Consider the following 25,050-nt stretch of genomic DNA (forward strand, 5'->3'; position numbering starts at 1 on the left):
CTCCATCGCCGGATCTGGTAACAACGCTCTGCTCCACCGCAACCATAATTTAAAAAAAAAAAACCGGAGATGTTTTTGTTGATGGGTATCTTTTGCAACAATATAGTCGTTTTCGTTATTCTACTATTTTGCATAGTTGTTTTCGTTATTCTACTATTTTGTATAGTTGTTGATGGGTATCTTTTGCAGCAATATAGTTTTTTTTTTTTTTTTTGTTCCTTCGATTTTTGGAAGCATTCCTGGAATCCTCGTCGGAAGACCGCCTCCACCACCGCTGTAATGGAATAGATTGACCTCGAGGATGAGGTATTGTTTGGGAGGCTGGTTTGTTGAAATTGTGTTCATGTTACTCAAAAAGATATAGTTGTTTTCGTTACAGTTGTAGTTGGTTTCAATAATAGTCGTTTTTGTTGGAATTTGGTGTGTTTTTTTGCGTTTGCTTTTGTGGATTTCAATAATTTGTAGTTGATTCAATATAGTTGTTTTCGTATAGCAATATAGTTGTTTTTGCACAACAATATTGTTGTTTGAATAAATAGTTGATTTAACAAATAGTTGTTTTGGAGATGTTTTGATTAAATAATTAGTTAATCTTACAATGGAAATAATATAATATATAATTAACTTAATAAATTGTGAAACTGATGTATCATTGTTTTAATACTAATTGTTTTAATAATAGTGTTTTAATAATAGTCGTTTTATTGGCATATAGTTGTTTTAACTGAAAACTAAAAGAATATAGAAAAGGAATATTTAAAGAAAAATATTAAAAAAAATTAAAAAAAAAGTTTTTTTTTAAAAAATATTATTTTTTAAAGAATAAATTAATAAAAAAAAACGAAAATTAAAATTAAAATATAAAATATAAAAAATAAATATCTAACTAGTGGATAATAGGTAGTGAATAGTGGGAGGGTAAATTTGAGAATATAAAAAGAATGGGTTTCTCACTAATAAAGGAAAATGAACTGGACCCATCCTTATTAAAATAATGTTAGAGGGGGTTCTCACTAATAGCCCCAAAAAAAAAAGATAAAAATTAACGGCCGGTGTTAGCCCCAAAAACCGTTTACTAGAGTGGTTATCTCATTCCAAATTACCCCGCACATGCCTAATTCATCTTCTTCATATTTTTTTGGGAAGAAATTTGGGATGCACTGGCGGTTCCACGAAGAATAAATTGAGGGGAGTAAATTATGGATTTTAGAAATTTTTTAAATCGTAGTTAAGCCCTAGAATTTTAGATAAAAACTTTATTTGAAGTTTGTAATTTTAATATTATGATACTAGATATTAAATAGTATTATTATTGTGTTCTACGGTAATTGTGTTGATTAGGAAAAAAAAATGTCGCAAGAAAAAAGTTCATAAAAAAGCAAGAAAACTAAAAAAAGTCTACATTGTTAACCTAGAATATAATGTCGGTGAACGGCGTCAAAATTATATTAAATAAAAAAGTCAATGCTGAAAAAAAAAGTAAAGAAAAAAAAAAACAACGTCAGTCAACGGTCAGCAAAAATGCTGGTAAAATCGGGGTCGTTTGTCAAAATTGAATAAATGATGAAATTATGGTTGAATAAAATTTTAGGGGTTTTTAGAATATTTTAGAAGAATGCAGGGGTCTGAGTGCAATTTTTATCTATGAAAAATCCCAAATTCAGCCCTAATTCAACAGTTGACCGTTACTTCTTGACGGTCAAACAGACGGAGGGACCAAATGTGTTAAAATGTGATAACATTAGTGTGTATTTTGTTGACTACGGTAAATAGGGGACCAAAAGTGAAAAACGTGCAAACTTGGGGGACCAAAACTGTAATTATCCCTAAAAGAATATTTAAACATAATTATATCCTATCATTCATATGTTATTATATAATTCTAATAACAAACCATAAACTCATGCTTTGGGTTATGGCCAAGTTCTTCTTTTTTGTCACTTACAAGTTGAAGGGTAGTATTTGGTTTGGTTTTGGGAAGTTGAAAGAATTGGAAAAAATAAACAAAAAACAAAATCTATTTTCATTTTAGTTTCAATAAATAAATAAATAAATAAATAAATAAATAAATAAATAAATAAATAAATAAATAAATAAATAAATAAATAAATAAATAAAAAACGATTTATTGACCTATATATCGGTTTGACCCGCTGCTAGGGTGAGTAGAAAAACCGAAAAACCGAAAAACCGAACCGAAAAACCGAAAAACCGAGCCGTTTTAAACCGTACCGAATAGCAAACCGCATGTACGGTTTTTTATTTTTGAAATACCGAATTATTCGGTTCGGTATGGTGGGAAGCTAAATAACCGAACCGAAAAACCGAACCGAACCGAAACAATAAAATGACTTCATTTTATATAATATATGTATTATTTTACCCTAATATTTATTATCTATCTTTCAATTACTTGTCTCATTCTAAGCATTTGTTCATAAATTGAGACATTGTATTTTATTTATTTAGTTAGTAAAAATTTACTTGAGTTCATGGTTTTAATAATGTGGTAGATGAAAGTAGGAAAAAAGATGAAGCATAATACATGATCTAAATTACGTTAAGTCCTATGAAATTAAAGATTTTATATTTTCACTTCATTAGTAAGTTGTGAAAGTAATTGTAAATTGTATTTTTTTGTTTGTACAACTTGAATATATATTGACACTTGAACCCAAAAATAACCGAAACCGAACCGAAAAAACCGAAACTGAACCGAAACCGAAAGAAACCGAACCGATAAAAAACCGACATACACGGTTTTTAATTTTACAAAAACCGATATATTCGGTTCGGTTCGGTTTTTGGCTAAAACCGAACCGAACTGACCCGTGCACACCTCTACCCGCCGCCGCAAACCGCCTCGCCGTAAAAAAACTGATATTCCAAACTGCCTCAACAAAATCGTAAAAGTTTAAAACCGATACCGATATAGCGACCGATATATCGACTGCCACGACCGCTATTTAGAACACTGTTAATTTGGTAGTGAAATAAGATATTTTGAGGCGGAACCCAGAGCTAATCCTTCCAGCAAAGCCGACACCCCACGAATTCAAACCCCTCTCCGATATAGACGATCAAGAGGGCCTCCGTTTCCATGTTCCGGTCATACAATTATACCGGAGTATTCCCTCCGTCGGAGCGGACCCCATTGAGGTTATCCGTAAAGCTATTGCCAAGGCTTTGGTTCCTTACTACCCGTTTGCCGGCCGGCTGAGGGAGCAAGCCGCCAGGAAGCTGGTGGTGGAGTGCATCGGCGAGGGGGTTATGTTCATTGAGGCGGATGCTGATGTGGCGTTGGAGCAGTTTGGTGATGAAATTCGACCGCCGGTACCATGCCTTGACGAGCTGCTTTATGACGTCCCCGGTTCCGGTGGAATCATCAATTGTCCTTTATTGCTTATTCAGGTATGTATATAAGTATATATCCTTTCGTGTTGCCGTCGAAATCCACTAGTTAGCCATGATCATCCTTTGTTACTACAAACATGCTAATTAGTGACAACCCTAATTTCCATCCTTTCGGACGATGAAGTGACATCTTCAGCGTTGAGTACTTATGTGAAATTCGGTGTCTAGGGCAACTTTAGACCTTGCTACTACTGGTGTTGCTCTTTTTAATCTATACCAAATTGTCTCAATGTGGCCCTCGTTGTTAGTTGTCAGACATTTGACATTAGTACCGTTTGATCTAAGATGTGAAATTACAAAAACGTCACATCTCCGAGTTTAAATAATTATTAAAAAAAAATTAAAAATTCAAGACAACGAGAAAACATAGTCCACGACGCCATCTACAATTTTTTTTTTAATTTTTTTAATAATTATTTAAACAGGGAGGGATGATTTTTTTTGTAATTTTTAGAAATAGATCAAACAGTGTTAAGGTCAAAGATCTGAAAACTAAGGGCGAGGGCCACATTGAAACAATTTTTCAAGTACAAGGGACAAATCGATGCAATCAGGAGTAGAAGGGGTAAAATAATATCGAGCCAAAGTACGGGGAAAGTGAAATTTATCTTTTTTATTATCACTCTTGTACTCGCACCTAATTTTTGCAGGTCACGCGCCTGAAATACGGTGGGTTCATCTTCTCCCTCCGCTTCAACCACACAATGAGTGACGGTACCGGAATCGCCGAATTTATGTCCGCCGTAGGAGAATTCGCTGGTGGCGCTGAAGCCCCTTCAATACAACCAATTTGGGAAAGGCACATCCTCAGCGCGCGTAATCCGCCACGCGTGACATGCACGCACCATGAGTACGATGACGTTGTTAATAATATCCCAATTATACTCGACGGCGACATGGTGCACCGCTCCTTCTTCTTCGGCGCCCCTGAAATATCCGCCCTTGACGGCCGCCTGCCGTTGCACCTACACCGGAACTGCACCAAGTTCGAACTCCTGACAGCCTGCCTATGGCGCTGCCGCACGATCGCTCTCTCTCCGGACCCTAACGAAGAGGTCAGGATCCTATGCGTCATAAACTGCCGGAAGCGGTTCAATCCTCCACTCCCTGCCGGGTACTACGGCAACGCTTTTGTTTTAGCCGCCGCCATAGCCACCGCAGAAAGCCTATCCAAAAATCCATTTCATTACGCGGTGGAACTCGTGATGAAGGCGAAAACCAAGGCAACGGAAGAGCACGTTAAATCGGTGGCGGATCTTATGGTAATCAGAGGTCGGCCCCATTTCACGTTGGTTGGGAATTACGCGGTGTCCGATGTAAGGCATTTGGGCTTCGGAGATGTCGATTTTGGGTGGGGCAAACCCGTTTATGGGGGCCCGGCGAAAGGCGAAGTCGGTGTTGTACCCGAGTTATCGAGCTATTACATACCCTTCAAAAATAAAAAGGGTGAGAACGGGATTATTGTTCCCATTTCCTTACAAAAGAACGCCATGGATGTGTTCGTGAGGGAGCTCGAGATCATGCTGAAAAATGATAACGAGAATCGGGTGTGTTAGAATTTATTTCGTGCAAATATTAATTATTTGTGTCAGATTCAGTTTTTATTACTAGTGCGTGAAGTGTTGCAACAGTTCGTGAAACAGTTTGTAAAAACAGAATTAAACGAGACACAAATTTAATGTGGTTCGTATACAATTGTACCCTACATCTACGAGGATCTGCAAAAAAACTAATATTCACTATTTTAGTTTTACAGGCACAATATTAGGACTTAAACAGTAAATTAAATACTCCCTATTTATCTTGACGCCGTTCTTGTGCAATACTCAAAACTAGTAATTCCGATTATGCCAGCCTCCTCTCCGCTCGGTTGAACTCCCTTCAACGCTGAATCCCTTCAGTCGGCGGATTGATCTCCTCTCAAGATCTGTTTAAGCCCCTCTTCCGAAGAACCGATCTTCTTTTTGTATAGAAGAAGCAAACTTGTGATAATCCTTGAATCTTGGTGTCTTCACCACAAAGCATTGAAGCTGATATATTTTCTATGAAAATCACGTATCACGATGGAGAAATAAAAACAAGTGGAATTTTTTCCTCTCCAACGAAAAGCGTGAGGTATGAGCCGTCGTGCTGCTCTATTTATACTTCTACAAGTAATAAGAGTCCTACAAGGAAGTAAAGTTCATTACGGTTAGGAAACTCTTAATCACGCAGGAAATAATATTTTCAATACAAGGAAACTCATTAGAAGAATAATTCCTATTATAAATCAATTAATGACAATTTAAAAGAATTAAAAGCTACAAGGACTATTCCCTTCTTTAGCTCACGGTATATGCAAACTTATGGCACAAGTTTTATTTAATTCTTGTATAGTTAGAATCCAAGGGACTCTAACAATCTCCTCCTTTGTCGTTTATTGATTATAATCATTTTCTCCCCTGAGTAAAAAACCTGAAAATAAAACAAGCAGAGGATAGACGGAAGCAATAAAATTAAAGATCATCCTCAGCATTAAAGGAACAGCGCATCATCATCATCTCTTTCAACAAAAAGAGTGGCATCAACTCCTGCAATAGTATGTGCCACAGTTTCAGCAACTGTTCCACCAATAATGGCTTCGGCACGTGGTTCGCAATGGAGTCAGCTCTCCATGCATGTGTTTATCCCCCCGTAGAAGATCATTGGGCAGCTCCTCTTGTAAATGACTTCAATCTTTCCCTTTGCTTACATGGCTTGGTAGACTTAGAAGGCGGCGGAGGCCGACGTGGTAAATTATCCACGTGATAAGAGACTCAGCAAATAACGTCGGCATTAGCTCCTCCTTTTATAGTCTTGTGCAGACCTAAACCAATTAATGACAATAAACATAATATTGAAAATGTGAAATTCATTTTATTTTGGATACACACATTCAGGTGATTAATATTGGAGAGATAATTTATTTCTTCTCAAATTATCTAATGAGATAACTAAGGAAAATATGTTCCTCACATTAATACACATCTCCACAGAATTCCACTTGGTGTTGTGAACATAGAATCCCACCGCGATTCTAACACTCTCCCCCTTTGGCATTGATTAGTCAGAACATTTACTCTCCCTAAAAATATGGTACCTACATGAACAAGGGTTAGCAAATTAAGAATAACATATGAAAATATAAATTGTTGCAACAGTTTATCAAACAGTTAAGCAGATAGTGTAAATCGTAAATAAACCATAGTTCCAAAATTAAAGAAAATAATCCGTTCAGATAAGCACGAGATAAAAGGATATGCAGTAGCATAAACAATTTCTCTTCACAATGCTCATTATTTGTCCTGTATTTCTGCACTATTCCACCAACTATCTGATGCAATGTCTCAACACACTACAACAAATGTATCCTTTAATAGCATTTGTTTATAGCGTTTCCAACATAAGTGCTGTGGTAAATATTTAGTATTTTTAATTAATAGTAATTAAAAAAAAAAAACTCTATATTAGATATTTGCCGCTATTTGCCAAAAATTTTGAAAAAAAAAAAAACTCTGCTGCGTATTAGAATCCTTTAGCGTATTAGAACTCTGTCGTCTCTTCATCTTCCCTTAAACACGCAACAGTTTTAAGAACATCGCTTATCAATTTTGAATCCTCTCCACGCTGAATCTTTGTTCCGATCACCTGGCATCGCTCACGCAAGCAGATAGATCTGAATTGGCGCCCTAAAACATCGCCCCAAAATATTCGTCATATAGACATCCGTCTCTCTGGTCCAAATTGTTGGTGTTTTCTTGCCCCACTCCATTATTTTTAAGCTGTAACAGGTATGGGCGCTCTCAATTTTTTGATTTGTTTTTTAACCTTTTATTTTTTTAAAGAAGCCCTAATTCCCTAAATTAATTTCTCTTATTTGTGATTTTCGGTGTTCTTTCATGGATGGGGATCTAGACTTCGTGAGTTACTAAATTAATTGTCGTTTGTGCTGGTGATTCTTGTTGTGCACTGGAAATTAAAGGTAATACTTGTCCTTCTTGTCCTTCGTTTTGCAATATTGTACATAAAACAACTTGTATGTGGTAGTGATTAAAATCAGTATGATGTATTTAAATCGCTTGCTCTTAAGGAATATAAATTCATGGAATCCAATTTATTAAAGACAATTTAAATTTTCAAAATTTGTTGATAGTATATGGCTATATGCAGTTTTTTTTACTGTTCTTGATCTGCATGGTACAGAGTTTATCATGATTCACTCAAATATGTTAAGGATATAGTCTGTTTTGATGAAATTGATTTGGGATATTAGGATATTAATATGTGAGAATAATTATGTGCTACATACTATTTTAATAATTGTGTGTTGTTTAGTGGAGTTTGTGTTTTTGAAAATAAAATCCAACTTAAGATGGAATTGACAGGCTCAATTTCAATCATATTGAGCCTGCTCGTTCCTATTCTCGAACCACCTTTTCGACAGTAATTAGATTCATACTCACGTATTAAACAATATAATTTGTTAGATTCGTGTTTGATGGTAAAATTTAATTAGTTTTTGGGGATTAATCATGGATACTTAATAGTTGAAAAAAAAATCAAATGGTGATTTAGTTTTTTATGTCCACTAAAAATAAATAAATTAATTTTATAGGTAATAACTCAGCTTTGTGTGAGGTGAGTTAGAACTTGAAACTTACTGTTTTAAAACACATGTGAGTATATGTAATCACTTTACTGGTTGATAGTCTATAATAATTTGTTTTAGGATAGTCAACAACAATCACTAAAGTGATTGTGTTTTTTGTAACAAAAATATTGGCGTCCAGAATCTGATTTTTGTCTGTTCATATTTCACTACTAGAGAATAACGAAAGGGGAAGGTTTCAGATATTTTACAATAACTATATATTTATTATAAGTATGAATTAGAATTGATCCATGCAGGATAGTGATCCCGGCAAATTTAAAAACTATTTATTTTTAATGTTTAAGCTGAAGCATGGTGTCTTGTTTTATTTGTTTCAATTTTATTTCATAAAATATAATTCAACTTTTCTCTATTTCCTAGCACATAGTGTTGCCAGAATTTTGTATTTGTTGGTTCTCTTTCAATTTTTTATTGTGTAATTTATGTGCTATATTTATGTGATGCTGGTTCATTTTAGAAATCCGCTGCACGCATTATTGTGATAGTGTAGTGTAAGCTATAATGAAATCTCATTTTAGTTTCATTTTTTTGAACTTGCGTAACTTACAAGTAGTTTTTAATGTTTGAATTCTAGAATTTGCTTTGTTTAAGTGGTATAACCAGTATGCTGGATAAAAGTTGGGTGCGTCTTAGCAGGTAAAAAAATTATTATGGTAGTCATGATTTTTTTTTTTAATATAGATCACTAGAACAATAGTTTTTCTTTTTCTTTTTTGGTGTTGTATTTTTTTTCATAGAGCTGATCCTGAATATGAGAATGGAGCATGGAATTTTGTGAATACAGTGCTAAGAAACTTAGGGAATCCAGAGATGATCTTATGCCCTTGCATGGATTGTCGCAATGTAGATCACCAGTTTGCTAGTACTGTTGTTGAACATCTAATTACAAGAGGAATGAATGGCAAGTATAAACAAAGACAAGATTGGTACGTGCACGGCGATGATATAACTGTTGAAGATACAAATAACGATGTAGTTAACGATGAGGCATATATAACTTGTATCGAACTGCCCATTTCTTAGATGAAGACTATATGAGGTCTAATCAATTTGTTAATGAAAACAACGACGAACCTACGGAAGACATTCATGATGATGATTTTAGAGCAAAATTAGAAGAAACAGCAACACCTTTGTACCCTAACTGCTCGAGTCATAACAAATTATCAGGCAATGTAGCTTTACTCCGACTTAAAACTCGTAGTGGGTGGTCCAATAAGAGTTTTAATGAACTACTTAGTATATTGGCTGATATGCTCCCAAAGGACAATGTAGTTGAAAAAACATTTTACTCGTTGAAAAAGTTTATCAAGACATTTGAAATTGGGTATGAGAAGATTCATGCTTGTGTCAATGATTGTTGTCTATTTAGAAAAGAGTGTCAGGGCTTGGAAAACTGCCCTAAATGTGGTGTATCGAGATGGAAGATAAACAAGAGGACAAATGAGATTAGAAAAGGTGTTGCAACTAAAATTTTGAGATACTTCCCTATTATTCCTAGGTTTAAAAGGATGTTTAGATCCGAACGAACAACCGAAGATTTAAGGTGGCATTTTAGTAAGAAAAGTAATGATGGAAAAATGCATCACCCGGTTGATTCTGTAACATGGGACTTGGTTAATGATAAGTGGAAATCATTTGCAGCTGATCCACGAAGTCTTAGACTTGGTCTATCTACCGATGGTTTCAATCCATTTTCTATGTTAAGTTCCAGATATAGTTGTTGGCCAGTTATGCTAGTTACATATAACTTGTCTCCATTATTGTGCATGAGTAAAGAGAATATTATGTTAACACTACTTATTCCTGGTCCAAAGCAGCCTGGTAACGACATAGATGTTTATTTACGACCACTTATAGAAGACTTGCAACGATATTGTGGCAAGATGGAGTTCAGGCTTATGATGCATTTACTAAGAGTATATTCAAACTTAGAGCAATTTTGTTGTGGACCATCAGTGATTTTCCAGCATATGGTAACCTTGTTGGGTGTTGTACAAAAGGTAAAAAAGCATTTCCGCTTTGTGGAAAGTGTACAGATCACAAATGGTTATCAAATAGCAGAAAATTTGCATATATCGGCCATAGAAAATTTCTACCACCTAGGCATTCATATCGCGAAAATTTCAATCACCATTGTGTTGGCATATGTTTCATTCATGTTCTTCATTTTTTTGTTGAGTTAAGAAATATAGTTGAATAATATTAGCTATTATGATTATCGTACTTTAGCTTTAAGAAATATAATTGATGGATGACTAGTTGTTATTTCACTGACATGTTTTTCTGTTATTTTTTTTTATCCTACTATTTTTTTATTTTTTTTTATATTTAGGTTGTCAATACCATGTCAGTGAATAAGTGTAAGTTATTAGATTGGCTTGGAACAGAAGATATTGTTGCTGAAGGACATTTGATATCAGATGATCCAGAAGAGCTAGTTGATAAAATTCCTTTGGGACCAAATGCATTGAAAGTTTACGTAGAGAATCCAAATAAACCCGATGCTTTTCTATGGAGACCTACAACTACTATGACTTGTATGCAACAAGCTCAAGGTGAACCGATTGCCTGGCCTGTTGACCGCGGTATCATACAAACAGAGCAACATTCTGAGAGGCGAGAAAACATGTCCTCACATTCGGTAAGAGACTTTTTTTTTCTTTTCTTTATTACATATTTTTCTTATTTGTAGTTTGTTGAATAAACACCCATTGTCAAATTGTTTGAAATTTTGTAAAAAGATGGCTCGTGTGCTTAAATTATTTTCTCTACTCCACATTTATTTAATTTATTATGGCATCGATCTCTTTTAATTAATTGAATTTGAGCAGGAGACAAACTTTTTTATTCTCTCTGAGTTTTTTCTTTAATTTTTGGTGAAATTTCATGTAATGAATTATGTTTAACTAGTATGCACCTTGTGTGATATGCATTTCTCTTTGGTAGAATACTTCAAGAACTAGATGTATATTATTCGATTGGAGTGGAAAAAATGAAATAGTTGCTGAAGGTTTCTTGCAATCGAGTGACCCAAATGCTTTGGTCAATAATATTCCTCTCGGACCCAATGCCATGATAGTTTGTGTAGATGTTGCAATAATTCCAGAAGCATTTCTCTGGCGTCCTACAGTTGATTTGGTATGCGTTAAAGATGCAGTTAATTCAGCTATAGCTTGGCCAGCTAGTAATGTAATTCTTGAAAAGTCGACAGAAACTCGAGAAGAAAATCGATCATCTCCTACGGTAAAGAGTTTTTTTTTAATGTATTATAAATTTATAATTCGTATGAAATTTATCATAAGCTTTTCAATAATGTTACATTTGACAGAGTGTGAATACTAACAATGTAAGGAAAAAGTGCAAGTTGTTGGATATTCGTGGATCTGGTGAAGTAGTTGCAGAAGGACGAGTTAGTTCAAGTGATCCAAACGAGTTAGTTCATTTTGTTCCTTTAGGTCCTAATGCTATGCGAATTTGGATTGATACTGTGAAAGTTTCTATCGCATCTCTTTGGAGGCTTACATCTGAAATGGAATTCATGGAAGATGCATTTGGAACTACAGTAGCATGGCCATCAGACAAAGTGGTTATATTTTAGAGTTTGGTAAGCAACGAAACTTTAAATATATTGTATTCTTTCTTCAACATATTTATATTCATATACTTTCTTTTGTGTTAATATAAATATATATATTTTTTCTTCACAGGTAAAAGAATGATTATGGATATGGATAATGAATGTGAGGTGCAATTCATGTAGACATGACTTCTTTGCCGAAATCCTTTCGTTTTTTAATATTATTCATACATTTTTATATTTATATGTTTTTATATTTTGGTAATATGAATGTTACTAGCTAAATAGCTATTTTTTGTTTTTAGATTTTTGACTTTGGTTGAAATTATATTAATGAGAATGATTGTATTGTGTTATCTTGATTAATCATGATGGTATAAATTTCATTCTGTCACATGTTCATTTTTTAATTTCTCGAGCTGCTGTAGTATGTTATAAAACGCTATGGAAAAGGTAGATGTAGCAGCAACGAGAAAACGCTATTTGAAATTGATTATAGCGCGTATACACTATTATAATAAAGCTTATAATAGCATCCATTCTTCGCTATTGTATGTTAATATTATAATAGCAGTTATTAAACGCTATCAAAGGACAACATATAACTGCCAAAAATTGTTGTTATAACTTTGTTATAGCCTTAATAAAGCGCTATCATAAATTGTTTCACAACTTAACATAAACGCTATTATAACACGAGTTCTAATAGCTATACGGCAGTGCTGTAATATACCCCCAACCTACGATAGCTTGACAACACATAGCGTTCAGTAAAACGCTATAAAAACGTTTAATAGCGTTTGTTACGTGCCATAGATAGAAATTTATGTTGTAGTGACAGTTGTCTGAACTCCCCCGGCATTCCTGGACTGTTCCAGCAACTGTCGGATGCACTGTAGCAACATATGTCGGAACTCCCCATGTGTTCATGCCGTCGTTATTGTTCTTTTGTCCCCCTTTCTGGGCAATCACCATGCATAGATATGTCAACATGGACTAATGATCTCGATGTTTCGAGCAATCTGTTCAAACACTTAACAGAAAAATCAAACGAAGAGAGAATCTTGAAAGCAAGTGAGAAGAATCACCACACATAACATGCACAAGAAATCACTAACTCACAAACTCAATATCCCACGACAATTGTAATGGGAAAAATCAAATGATAGTTATATCACATCCAACATTAAATAACCACGACAACTAACTTTGCCAAACTTCATAAGACACGTGGGAATGAGAGGAGTAGACCCAATAGATCCGGTTGCAACAAAAGTGAAATTTAACCGGCACAAAAACAAACGACCCCGTCTCTCTCTCTCTCTCTCTCTTTTTTTTTAAGAAATGCCTAATGCAAGACAAAAAAAAAACGTGAGTGAGAAATTGAACGTGAGTGAAGAGACATATGTGAAGAGGATACTGCATAGACAAACAAAACATATGGGATTTATCTCCACATTCACGATAAGCGCAATCCCCAAAAATCCGACTGTCAATGCTACCAATAAACTTAATAATCCCAAGTCAAACACAAAGATGCTCTTATTTGGTAGCGTACGCACATGCCCAGTGGTAGATGTTTCCCATGAATAACGGAGCATGTAGATGCTTTCTGATAAAGAAAGCAAAATAAATAAATAAATTGGTCGTGCAATTTGTAGTTCACTGGCCTTTCTAATTGGGCCGTGTAACGAGCTTTCGACCAAGCGACTCCCGAACCAGATGGTTATGAGGGCACTAGGTATATAGGACACCTTGAAAGTCTTACTGACTCGACTCAACTAGGCTTCGAACTTAACACTGACCAAATTGATGTAAATTGATGTGTATATAGATAAATTCCATTGGTCGTGCAATGTGTAGTCCCCTAGGCTTTCTAATTGAGCCTTGTAACGAGCTTTCGGCCAAGTGACTGGTTTACTGACTCGACTAATCTAGGCTTCGAACTAATCACTGACCAAATTCATGTGCATATACAGTAGAACATCGATAAATTAATAACCTCGCTTAAATAATAAATTTTCCTAGTCCCGACTCGGGGACAACGTGCTAAACTAATAATTCGCTAAATTTATAAGATAATACACATTCGAAAATTTTAAGAAGCCCCATATAATATATAAATTAATAATGCATAACAACAATTCTTAAATTACATGGTACAGTACATACTTTGTAGATCTATGAAAGCTTAATAATATATAATTTAATTGTCGCTTATTTCTTGTTGAAGTTCACATTACCATCAATCTCGTTCTTCACTCTTCTTAACATGGTTAGAACTTTCCGCATAGTTTTCTCATAACTCAACATAAAATCGATCTATACCATTGCTTCTTTAAGAGCTTCCGCTCGTGAAACGGGCTCTATAGTTGTTGAAGTTATTAAGCTTCCACTCAACATAAAATCGATCTTATTTCTTGTTGAAGTTCACATTACCATCAATCTCGTTCTTCACTCTTCTTAACATGGTTAGAACTTTCCGCATAGTTTTCTCATAACTCAACATCAAATCGATCTGTACCATTGCTTCTTTAAGAGCTTCCGCTCGTGAAACGGGCTCTATAGTGCATTGAACTAATGGTACAATGAATAATATACACGTAAATGTTTTAAAAAAAATGTATTTATTGAAAATAATATTAAAATTAATTTCATAAATTAATAAGTTATTTAATTAATAATTATTAGTTTATCGATAAGTTAATATTTCGCTAAATTAATGAAATTTTGATGGTCCCAACTGTATTAATTTATAGTGGTTTATATATATATATATATATATATATATATATATATATATATATATATATATATATATATATATATATATATATATATATATATATATATATATATATATATAACAGCAATCCAAGAGTAGCTTTAACTCACCGAAAGAGGTAGTATTTTCCTATAAAAACATCCCACCATGACAAGACTATTCAGAGAAATACATAAGTTGGAGCCTTTTAAGTAATCATTTTGGGAATTGGTGAAATTCTACCCCCACAAAGTTTAGAAGTACACGAAGTATCAAATTCACATTTGTCTGAATCATATGCAGGCCCTATATGAGATGCAAAAACATATGAAGTGTCCTACCACTAAAAGTTGCAAGTCTGGACAAACAGACTGTTGCAACAGTTCATGCAATTGCATCAGATTAAACATCATAAATTCCTAGCGATTTTCGCAAGGAATAAAATCTATGTGCATCAAGGGTTTTTGCAAAATCATCTGTTAATTCATTCTCTGTTGCAACATAATCTATTGAGACAACCCCCTTTTCAACCAACCCCCTTATGAAACGGTGAAAAATATCCGTAAGCTTAGTTCTAGAATGCTGAATTGGATTCATCGAATTATTTTTCACACTCAAATTATCAAAATTCAGAAGACCAAGTTTCTTATGCCCCAATCCAATTTTGTCAACAGAACTGTTGGAACAGTTAATACTATCATGACATGATTTTAAAGAAGTAATGGAAGATAAACAATTAAGATCAGATTTTTTTACCCAGATTTTTTGTTGAGTTTTATTCACTAAATCAACCTTTATCTTGGGTTTTTGAGACGACACAAAAGTGTGATCAAATTTAACGGAAAGTGGTGAACGGGCCATTATTCTTTTAACCATTTTCAAGTACTTAAAACACCTGGGTCGTACATGACCAGAAACATGACAAAAATGACAAATAGGCACAAAACATTTTCTTTGAGGTGACTGTTTTGACGCAATTGTCGCAACAGTCTGTGAAACAGTGGATTGTTTAACAAAATTGATTTTTCCTATTGTATCTTCTTTCTGTTTCAAATCATCATCAAATATTTTATTACCCCTTACACCTAGATGACCATAGTTCGGCTGATTTGTTCTCAATTTCATTCAAATATACCCTACCTGTATTTAATTTTGAAATAGAATCTTGGGTTTTAGCAAATTTAGCCTTCAAACTATCTGTTTCTCTACTAGCACAAATAGCATTTTGTTCAAGAGTAGAAATTCTTACCTTCAATACTTTGTTGAATGATCTCGTGTGACTCATTCATTGAGGTAGGAAGTGTCCAACCAGTTTGAATCGCGCAAGCCCATTCATCAATAGATTTGATGAACATCTTCATCCTTATTTTCCAATCAGTGTAGTTCAATTCATCCACGAGAGGTAGTAGGAATGCGCCTTCACGATGATTATTCATATCTGCACAGAAAAAAAAATTAAGTCCCAAAATCACACTCAGTGTATCTAATGACAGGCTCTTGATGCCATTTGTTAGAATTTATTTCGTGCAAATATTAATTATTTGTGTCAGATTTAGTTTTTCGTTACTATTGCGTGAAGTTTGCAACAGTTCGTGAAACAGTTTGTTAAACAGAAATAAACGAGACACAAATTTAATGTGGTTCGGATACAATTATACCCTACATCCATGAGGATCTGCAAAAAACGAGTATTCACTATTTTAGTTTTACAACCACTATTAGAATATATTATAGGGAAAATGAGGGATAACCTCCTCAATACACAAAATAATAGAGTCCAGGCCCATTTTAATATTTACCATTTATAAAGAAATCTAAAATTAACATTAGGAATTGTGAGACCCCCCTCATGTGTTTATTATTCCAATTTTGTTATTTCTTCCCCCACTATTTTTCTCTCTCCCCCCTCTCTTCTCAACCGCCCTTTTGACGTGTTGTTCTTTTATTATTTTTCTTCTCTCTCATCTCTCCTCTCTTCTCTCTCTTCTGTCTCTTCCACAATTTCGTCTCTTCTCTCTCCTCTCCTCTATTCTCTCTTTTCCACAATTTCCTCTCTTCTCTCTCCTCTCTCCTCTATTCTGTCTCTTCTCTCTCTTCCACAAGTTCCTCTCTTCTCACTCCTCTCTCATCTCTTCTCTCTCTTCTCTCTCTTCTACAATTTACTCTCTTCTCTCTCCTCTCCTCTCTCTCTCTTCTCTTTCTCTCCTTTCTCTTCCCTCATTTCCTCTGTTCTTGTCTGTTTCATTTTTTCTCTTTAGTTTCTTTATTTCTTCTCACTACTTTATCTTTTCTTCTACATCTCATTTTTTTGTCGTTGAAATCAATCTATTTTCTACTCTATGAAATTCATGTTTTCACCAGAGATGACATTTTTATCATGAGTATTCAATTTTATAACACCATAGTATCTTAAGTTGAAAAATAATATAGTGAATTAATGGAAAAATTATAGATGACTACCAATTTTTTTATAGTTGACATCGGAACAATTATAGTTGACTATTTAATTTTTGTAGTTACCTCTAACAACAATATAGTTAACTACCAATAATGAATTAATGTTTATCTCTTCCCCTCCCGTAATGAATTTGTCTTTTTTCTTGTCAAATGCCAAAAGTAATTGTGCAGTCCCAATTTGTGTGCACTTGACAAACTTGGCATCAACCTTCTTATTTGCAAACTGCATGATAAAGTAGTAGAATGGCGTTCTTTTGAGGCATCGGATATGATCTGGCCTTAGAGATATGTCCTTGAAGAAAGTGATGGTTGATGTTAGGGTCGATCTGTACTGCTTTACATACCCTAATTCTTCTCTTTGTTCTTCAATCACCTGCTTGGTTTGCGCTGCAATAGAAAGCATGCATACATCAGTATATGAAAAACAATGTAGTCAACTAGATACACTTATATTAAGTATACAATACATGTAAACAAAGATTCAGTAATGTACAAAACATAGCTGTCTAACACAAGAAGTTACTATTTTTTTTGTATAACTGGATTTACTATGATTTTGTCTGCCAGTTGGCCTACCAAGCAATTTTCACAGTACATTTCAAGTTTGGTAGTAGACTCAGTGCCATTTTTTTCAAAATGTAAATTCAGATGACCACCACTACTAAATAACAGAATGTTGTGCACTATATGGGATAAAAACCATGTTTTTGCACACTCTCAAATTCAGTTAACGTAGTGAACAATAATGTAGTGAACTATATTGAATAAACTAAGTATTGAACATATATTAGTACACAACATGATGTAGTGAACTATATGGATTAATGTAGTGAACTATAATGTAGTGAACTATAATGCAGTGAACTAAGTTTACAATGCATATTGAAACAAGTTGACTCTGAGTGCGTAAACCAGTTGACTGTTAAGCATGTGTCATAGTATACTAACATACAAAGAATATAGGTGGCTAAGATATCATATTGACTTAGTTATGATTATTGCAAACGAGTTGACTCTGAGTTTGTAAAGTAGATAACTATTAAACAATTGACATAGTATATTGACTGGTGTACTATATTTTAGTGCAAATGTTTACTGTAGATCAACACATTTTTTTTTACAAAGAATATATAAGAATGTAATCAACTACAAAGTTCATTACAACGACACCCAAAATGTTTAGATGCATAATAATGCAGTCAACTACAATGCCCCAAAAAAATAGTTTAATTGGAAATCAATGTGCATAAACTATTACCAGCGTTTAGATGCAGTAAGTCAACTTTCATCTTATTGTGTGGCATTCCTGGGGAAAGAAATAAAAAATAGATTAATTTTTTTACAACTATTTAAATGAAGTTAACTACCAGTATGGAAGATTTGTTAATACCTCGATTCGTGTTCTTCTCCTCTAATCGTTTCTGATTTTGGTGTCACTGAAATTAGTAAAAATTTCAGTTGCCCATGTATGAAACGCAACAAAATTAATTGTACTGCTATGAAATTTGCAACAAATCGAAGTAAAATTGATTGTCGATTTCAGACCTACCTTTGCACACGGTTTCTGAAGGAGTCTTCGATCTTTCTTTTGGAGTCGCTGAGAATGTTGTCAAAAAGAGAAATCATGGGGTAAATGCACAAAAAGTAGGTTAATAGAAGTCGGTGAGAGCGATGGGTGTATAGGAAACTACCTGTCTTCTTCTTGTCGTCTTTCACCATTGTTTATTTTTCTGGTTTTCTGGTTTTCTTCTTGATTCCCAGAATAATGGTTTTCTGGTTTTTTTTTTTTTTTTTGTTCTAGCAAATGTAGCAAACTAGGACAGTTGTTGGAAATTAGAAACGATCCGATATATATTACAGTTTGTGTTGGGGCGATTTTCGTGGCATAATTATAGCAGACCACCGAAAATGGGGGAGAAATTATATTGAAAAAAATGGTTGAAGATATGCAGTTTTTGGGGAAAACGGTGGGGGGTCATTGCTATTACAAATTGTGGGGGTATTTCAGTAATTAACATTTCAAAGGAGGTTTGACCCATTAAAAATAATGTAAGGTGTTTAGTCCTAATATTTTTCTTAATGAGGGGGTTATATCTTATTAACCCTATATTATTATAAGAACTCTTGTAATATTAGGATTCTATTATGATTCAGTTATCTAGATTAGCTAGGATTTAGTTACCTAGTTAAACTCTTGCAATATTTCTCTATATATATTCCATATAAATCAACCCATAATTTAATGGGGGTTTCTATTACGTATTATTTCTCTCCTTCTCCAATTCTATTTTTCCTATATTTTTTTTCTTTCCGACATCTTCTACTTCTTAGTCAGTTAATCTCTTTTTTCTCTCTTTCATCTATATCCTTCTTTTAGTTATTTTCTCCCCCCCCCCCCCCCCCCCCTCATATCTTCTATCTCTCTAGATTCATAAAAAAAAAAAAAAATATCTCCACATTATTTTCTTCTTTCTATTAATTTGGCAGATATTTTCACTAAGGATTTCACTACTGCTAGATTTCGCATGTTCTTGTCTAGTCTTCACGTCTAGTGTTTATTCGTTCCGACTGCGGGGGAGTGTTAGCAAGTGATTGTCCAGTCTTCACGTTCGTCACGTTTCGACTGGGGAGCGTATTAGAATATATTATATTATAAGAACTCTTGTAATATTAGGATTCTATTATGATTCAGTTATCTAGATTAGTTAGGATTTAGTTACCTAGTTAAACTCCATTACCTTGCAATATTTCTCTATATATATTTCATGTAAATCAACCCATAAAGAATGGGGTTTCTAGTACGTATTATTTCTCTCCTTCTCCAATTCTATTCTTCCTATAGTCGGCACCGAGACAAAGTCTACCGAACCATCCGGTGAAGTCATCCGAGTGTTTGAAGTATATTTCAAGATTACTTTTCTGCCAACAATTCCTAGCAAATTGACAATTAAGAAACACGTGCTCTTCCGTTTCAAACTCCCCATTACACAATGGACAAATATTCTCAAGAATAATTCCCTTTGCATCAAATTGTTCATTTTGGGCAGGCAGTAGGTAAGGATCCTCCATATGAAATTCTTCATTCTTGGAGGTATCTTGAGGCCAGGGCCGATTATGAGGAAGACGAAGTAGGCAGTCGCCTAGGGGTCTCGGGATTTTGTAAAAACTAAGGGCCCCCAAATTTTTTTATACCCTTTATATATTAGTATTTATTAAAAAAAATATTATAGATTATCTACATAATTATTGAGAACCCTAATTCATAAATAGATATAGATCAACGATTTTTACTTGTTTCTATAATTCCACTAATCATGGGCTCCAAGTTATTAAATTTATATAGCATTTACACTTGTTTTAGTGCTACTTAATGAAAAGTATATTGTACACTTTATATATTGTACTTACCTGATTTTGAAGCTTTCCAAAAGACAAGAATTGCTGAGTTTCACTCGTGTAATGGCTTTAACATCGTTGCCATTAAATTAAACAAGGTTCTTAACAAATTCTCATTCCATATCCATTCGCCCTCGACTATCAGATCTTTAACTCGTAGTGCCTCCAAGCATTGCACAACGCTAGTAGTCAACCAGTAACCATCAATAGCTAGAAGCCAATCTTGAGACCATACGTTGATGCTTGAGCCATTCCCAACTCGCCAAGCACACTCATGTTTCAATTAAGGCAAATAATTCCAAATGCTTCTCCAAACATAGGTAGGATTATTGCTTTTTATTGCTTTTTTCTCCAACAAATTGGTATCTAGAGCCATCTTGAGAGAGTGAGTAGAGAGGATAAAAATTCGTGAGTGGAGTGAAACACTTGAGAGGAAAACCTATGGCTAATAATGGCAATGTGATGGGTGCGGCACAACCTCTTATTCCCATATTCAAAGGGGAATGCTACGAGTTTTGGAGAAACCGTTTGAAGACTCTACTTAAATCTCAAGATCTTTGGGACTTAGTGGAAAAAGGGTTTATCGACCCTGACGACAAAACCAGATTGAGGGTAAACAAGAAGAAATATTCAAAATCGTTGGTGATAATCCAACAAGCAGTCCATGATAGCATCTTCTCGCGAATTGCAGCGGCAACCATGTCAATGCAGGCCTGGTCTATTCTGCAAAAAGAGTTCCAAGGTGACTCAAAGATGATCATTGTGAGATTTCAATCACTTCGTCGCCACTTTGAAACCTTGGTCATGAAAAGTGGAAAATCGGTTGCTGATTTTTTGTCTAGAGCAACGACAATAGTCAGTCAAATGCGATCCTACGGAGAGAAGATTGTCAATCAAATGATCGTTGAAAAGATATTGAGAAGCTTGACTCCAAAATTCGACCACGTAGTCGCTGCGATTGAAGAATCGAAAGATTTATCAATTTATTCATTTGATGAACTAATGGGTTCATTGCAAGCACATGAGGGTAGAGTCAACCATTCACATGACAAAAATGAAGAAAAGGCATTTCAAGTGAAAGGTCCAGCCGCAAGAAATGGCTGGAGTGAGAACTCGACATACAAGGGCCGTGGAAGAGGAGGTTTATGTGGTCGTGGTCGAGGTAATGGAAGAGGCAGAGGTTGTTTTGATGGACAACGACAATCAAATGAACCAAGGAACAACAGGAGCAACGTCCAATGTCATCATTGCCAAAATTTTGGGCATGTACAAGCTGATTGTTGGTACAAAGACCAACAAATCAACTTTGCGGAAGAAAATGGAGACGGAGGCAAGCTTTTTATGGCTCATTGCAAGGCTAATACTCAGTCATGCAATATATGGTTCGTAGACAGCGGTTGTTCGAATCATATGACCGGCACCAAATCAATGTTTACGGAGCTTGACGAGACGCAAAAAATGAAGGTTGAACTTGGAACGGCCAAGAAGTGCAAGTTGAAGGGAAATGAACGGTGGGCATCAAAACCTCCAATGGTAACGTAAAACTCGTCAATGATGTTCAATTTATTCCTGATTTAGGATACAACTTGCTGAGTGTTGGGCAATTATTAGTTAGTGGACATTCATTATTATTTGATGACTATACATGTGTCACTAAACACAAGTAATCAAGGAAAATATTGATTAATATCAAGATGACTCCGAACAAAATGTTTCCACTTGAAGTTTCAAGCATGGGAAATTTTGCTCTTGCTGCTGGCGGAAAAGATGACTCACAGTTATGGCATTTACGCTATAGGCATCTCAATATGAAGGGTTTAAAATTACTAAGTGATAAAGGTATAGTTTTCGGTCTACCAAAAATTGGTTCGATCGAACTTTGTGAAGCATGTGTCTATGGGAAACAAACTAGAAAACCGTTTCCTGTTGGAAAGGCTTCGAGATTTTCAAAGAGTCTCGAATTAATCCATGCTGACTTATGCGGTCCTATGCGTACTATTTCTTTTGATGGGAGTCGTTATTTCTTTCTCCTCACCGATGATTATAGTCGTATGAGTTGGATTTATTTTTTGGAAACTAAGTCGGAAGCATTTTCAAAATTCAAACACTTTAAAGCTATGGTGGAGAAGCAAAGTGGATCCTTCATTAAAGCACTTCGCACCGATAGAGGTGGGGAGTTTTTATCTTCCGAATTTGATCGTTTTGTTGAAGTAAATGGCATTCACAGGGAATTAACAACTCCTTACACTCCGGAGCAAAGCGGAGTTGCCGAGCGAAAGAATAGAACGGTGGTTGAGATGGCAAGAAGCATGTTACAAGCAAAGGGGCTTTCGAATGAATTTTGGGCTGAAGCCGTAGCAACTTCGGTGTACATATTAAACATTTCTCCCACAAAGGATTGTATGAACACAACTCCTTTCGAAGCTTGGCATGGTAGAAAACCCTCTCTAAGTCATTTAATAATTTTTGGTTGTATAGCTTATGCTTTGGTAAATTCTCAGTTCCGTCATAAACTAGATGAAAAATCCGAAAAATGTATTTTCATTGGTTATTGCATGGAATTCAACGCATATAGATTATATAATCCTCTCAGTTGTAAGATTTTGATTCGAAGGGATGTGGTATTTGCTTAAAATGCAATGTGGGATTGGTATAAAGGTGATGACAATGAGCAACAAAATATTCCTCTGCCCATGGAAAATTTTCCAAATTGAAGTGAAGGGCAAATTCTTGAAAATTCTTCACCTAGTTCTTCAGTTGCATCACCCAGCCCGTCCACTCCATCATCACCGAGCCAAAACTCTTCGTCAACTCTTGAAGATTCTTCGGATGAGTCAACACCAATAAGGTATAGATCATTGCAAGATATATATGCATCTTGTCAATTTGCTCTTATTGTTTCAGACCCTCTTACATATGAAGAAGCGGCTGCAAAAGAAGAATGGCGAAAGGCTATGAAGGAGGAATTGACGGCAATACAAAAGAACGGAACATGGGAGATGATACATTTACCAGAAGGCAAAAATGTAATTGGCTTGAAATGGGTATTCAAAACAAAGTTTGCTGCGGATGGAAGCATACAAAAACACAAAGCTCGACTTGTGGAAAAAGGGTATGCACAACAATATGGTATTGATTTTGAAGAAACATTCTCTCCAGTAGCTCTTTTCGAAACCGTGAGAATTGTTTTGGCGTTGGTTGCACATCTACAATGGCTTGTGTATCAATTCGATGTTAAGTCGGCATTTTTAAATGGTGATTTGCAAAGCAAGTTTACGTCGCTCAACCGGAAGGTTTCGTCATTGCCGGCAACGAAACAAAGGTGTATAAATTAAGAAAAGCCCTATACGGTTTGAAGCAGGCCCCTCGGGCGTGGTACAACAAAATTGACAGCTACTTTAAGAAAAATGATTTTCTAAGGAGCGAAAATGAGCCTGCGATTTATGTGAAGTATGAAGGTAAAAATGATTTCATCGTTATTTGTCTTTATGTTGATGATATCATTTATACAAGTTCTTCTAAGTCTCTTCTCGCTGAATTTAAATCGAGTATGATGCTTGAATTTGAAAGGTCAAACATGGGTTATTTGCATTACTTTCTTGGTCTTGAAGTTGTACAAACTGAAGATGGCATTTTTGTTTGTCAAAAAAAATATGCCAATGATCTTCTCAAGAAGTTTGGCATGCACAATTGTAAGTCGGCAGTTACTCCTATGAACATGAATGAAAAATTACAGCGAGATGATGGGGCCGAGAAGGTTGATCCTATAAGGTTCAGAAGCTTGGTTGGAGGGTTAATTTATTTTACTCCCACTCGACCCGATATTGCTTTTTTTGTTGGTGTAATTTCCAGGTTTATGCACAATCCTTCTAGGATTCATCTCAGAGCAGCGAAGCGGATCATGCGTTACATTAGTGGAACTACTGATTACGGAATTTGGTACTCCAAAGTTTCCAATTTTTCGATTATGCGGCTTTTTCGATAGTGACTGGGCTAGTTCATTGGATGATCGGCGAAGCATTTCGGCGAATGTTTTCACTCTTGGATCCGGAGTAATAACTTGGAGCTCAAAGAAGCAAGCAACGGTAGCACTATCCTCTTTTGAAGCTGAATATATGGCCGTGGCTTCGGCAGCATGTCAAGCTGTTTGGTTAAGGAGAATATTAGCCGAACTTCAACAGGATCAAGAAGGAGCAACGGAGCTACTTTGTGACAACAAATCTACAATCTCCATGACAAATAATCCAAACTCCCACAGTAGAACGAAGCATATCGATCTTCGCTTCCACTTTGTTAAAAAGTTGGTTGCAAAAGAAGAGGTAAGTTTGAAGTATTGTAACACCAACGATCAATTGGATGATGTGCTCACCAAATCCTTAGCCAAGGAGAAGTTCATTTATTTCAGAAACTTGCTTGGTGTCTGCAACTTTGAATCAAGGGGGAGTGTAGAAGACTAATTCAAAGTCTAACCAAGTATTTAGATTAGTTAGAAGTTTCCTAATATTATGTTTTGAGTTAGTTAAATAAATTCCTAATTTTTAGCTAATTAGTAGTGGTTAGTTAGTAATGGAAAATCTCTTTTTTTTTTCTCTATAAATAAAGAAACATGTGTACATGGTTTATTCATCAAATAATATACACTCGTGTGTGCTTATGTAGTTATTTTTCTTTACAAAATATTGATTTTTATAGCTTTTTTCTCCAACAAGGATTACTGCCTAATTTAGCATCGAATAAATTGGAGTTATA

The 25,050-nt window shown here is 35.0% G+C and overlaps 1 long non-coding RNA gene and 2 pseudogenes across 2 annotated transcripts; all 3 read left to right on the plus strand.

Annotated features, from left to right (window-relative positions):
- The first annotated feature begins 1,915 nt into the window (after positions 1-1,915).
- Positions 1,916-4,985, plus strand: LOC105953371 (benzyl alcohol O-benzoyltransferase pseudogene; annotated as a pseudogene). Its single transcript, XR_016034572.1, has 3 exons — positions 1,916-1,955; positions 2,999-3,411; positions 4,065-4,985. The product of XR_016034572.1 is annotated as a benzyl alcohol O-benzoyltransferase pseudogene (transcript).
- A 4,372-nt stretch (positions 4,986-9,357) lies between these two features.
- Positions 9,358-10,307, plus strand: LOC148767081 (uncharacterized; annotated as a pseudogene).
- Positions 10,308-10,609: 302 nt separating this feature from the next.
- Positions 10,610-11,685, plus strand: LOC148767082 (uncharacterized). Its single transcript, XR_016034500.1, has 3 exons — positions 10,610-10,748; positions 11,238-11,350; positions 11,436-11,685. It is a non-coding gene; the product is annotated as an uncharacterized LOC148767082 (long non-coding RNA).
- Positions 11,686-25,050: the final 13,365 nt, after the last annotated feature.

This window comes from Erythranthe guttata, chromosome 11 (assembly GCF_056151865.1).
Source record: "Erythranthe guttata isolate IM_541 chromosome 11, IM_541, whole genome shotgun sequence".
NCBI lineage: Eukaryota > Viridiplantae > Streptophyta > Magnoliopsida > Lamiales > Phrymaceae > Erythranthe > Erythranthe guttata.